Genomic DNA, 2086 nt, shown 5'->3' on the forward strand with positions numbered 1-2086 from the left:
GCCCGCGTGGGGGCGCACCCCAACCCCTCGCTGGTCCCCCCGCCCCTACAACCGCAGCTTCACGCAAACAAGCCCTCACGGAGACACGACACCCCTCATACACACTCGGGCCCACGCAGACACAATCCCACACGCGCACAACCTCACGCAGACACGGCCCACACAGGCGCAGTCCCGCAGCCCTTGATAAACAATCGCACACAAACAACCCCACGCAGGCACCGCATCGCTTAGTCCCCCCGAGACCCAGAAGCACATTCACAAGCTCGCAGCAGGCCCCCACGCCCCGTGACATTCACACGGGGGGCAGACCAGAAATACACAGCCACACTGATAAACACACGGACCCGAGCGCGCAGCCAGGAGCTCACCCACGGGCTCGTAAGTCACTGGGAAAATATTAAAGCGTCCCCTCCCTCCCCTTCCTTCTCTGACGCGCGCGCGCGCTCGCGCGCACGAAGACACTTACCACCCCCCCAGCCCTCGACCGCCCCGGGTCCCTAAGCGCCTCGGAGCTTCCTAACCAGTGACCCTGAGCCCGGCGGTGAGAGCCGCCGGAGCGTCTCCCCGGCGCCCCCTCCTCCCGCTCCCTTCAGCTCCTAGTCCTCCCCCGCCCCCTCCCTCCTGCCCCCCTCAGCCTCCTCCCCTCCCCCGCGTCTGGGGCGCGGGCTGCGCGCAGCCAAGCCCCTCATCGCGCGCCCCTCCCCGCGCGCGCCCCGCGCCCGCATCGCGCTTGGCGAGTGGATGCGGCCATGGGGCGGTCTCTACCTCCTGTCCCCCGGTGGCCCGTGAATAATGGCTACTGAGGGCGCTCGCAGGGGCTGCTGAGAAGGAAACACGGGGCGCGAGAGGCGCGGCGCGCGCGGGAGCGCGAGGGAGAAAAAAGCGAGCCCCAGGCCGCCGCGAGCGGCGGGCGGAGAGAAAGGAATCGTGCGAGCGCTCACATTTTTTTCTCCCAAAGATCTCATCCGGCCGCCGCGTTCTGGAAGAGACGAGGGGACAGCGCGCGCGAGCAGAGGAGAGGCCGCGCGGGGAAGGGAGGCGGCGAGACGCGCAGCGCCCGCGCCCGGGAGACCCAGGAGGAGCCCGCAGGTATTGTTGGCGGCGAAGCTTTGTGTCTTGGTGGGTGGGGGGACGATCCGGGCGCTAGGGCTCCCGAAGCTGCCGGCCGGGGTCTCCGCCCGCCCCCGGCACCCCTCCTACCGCGCCGCGGTCTTGGCTGGAGTTGCAGACCTGCCTGTTTGGGGTTTTCCACACCCGTTGAGGGAATCGGTCTCAGAAGGAATTTCTTTTTTTTTTTGGCCGCAGTTTGGTTGTGCTGGGGATTTCCCCCTCCCCTTCTCTCCACCACACTCTGGTGAGGTCTTGGCGACCGTGGCACAGGCCGAAGGCTGAGGGCTGAGATGGCGGGGCTGGTGGCCTCGGACCGGAGGGGAGGGACGCGGGGAGGAAGGAGTTTTGCTCAAGTTCGCAGTCTGCGCCGCGGAGCTGGTCAGGCGGGGAGGGTCGGCTGCGCGCCCTGTCCTGCTCCGGGCCACCGGTGGGAAACTTCCCTAGAGCGCAGCCTCCCGGGGGGACTCGGCGCCCCCGACGCCTCGGGCGCTCACTCCGGCCGCCTGGGCCCCGCCTCGCCGCCCGCGAGCACCGAGGTCGCGCTCTCCCCGCCCCCGCCTTCCTCCTCCCCCGGCGGCTTCCGGATCTGGACCGGGCAGGAGGAGCGGCTCCGAACACTTCCCCCGGAGACCCCTCCCCACTGGCTGCGATAGTTCCCTGCCCTGGCACCCCCGCCTCGCGCGCGCCCCAGTGGCCAGGCTGACAATGAAACCTCGCGCCTGTGCGGTTGTGGGGAGAGGTCGGAGCTTGGTCTCTCGGGGTGGGGGGCTACTAACCCCAGGAACCCTGAGGGGGGACTTCTTGGGGGTGGGGCTTGTTTGGGTTAGAGACGTTGACATCGGGTGGGTCGGGCGAGGTGGAGTGCGCGGTGGCCACCCGAGGCTCGGGTTCGGGGGCTGGGGTCGCGGGTTCCAGCTTCTCTTGGGGTTGGTGATTGGCTGGTGAGTGCAGGCACGTCGAGTCCCCCTCCCCC

At 69.1% G+C, this 2086-nt stretch overlaps 1 protein-coding gene across 1 annotated transcript in view; it reads left to right on the forward strand.

Annotated features, from left to right (window-relative positions):
- Positions 1–25: 25 nt before the first annotated feature.
- Positions 26–2086, forward strand: part of RAI1 (retinoic acid induced 1) — a 69513-nt gene continuing 67452 nt past the window's right edge. Inside the window, exons 1-2 of the mRNA XM_010842896.1 lie at positions 26–544; positions 962–1092. The gene's annotated coding sequence lies outside the window, so the exon portion shown is untranslated. The remainder of the gene's footprint in view (positions 545–961; positions 1093–2086) is intronic.

Source organism: Bison bison, unplaced genomic scaffold, assembly GCF_000754665.1.
Source record: "Bison bison bison isolate TAMUID 2011002044 unplaced genomic scaffold, Bison_UMD1.0 scf7180017864180, whole genome shotgun sequence".
Lineage (NCBI taxonomy): Eukaryota > Metazoa > Chordata > Mammalia > Artiodactyla > Bovidae > Bison > Bison bison.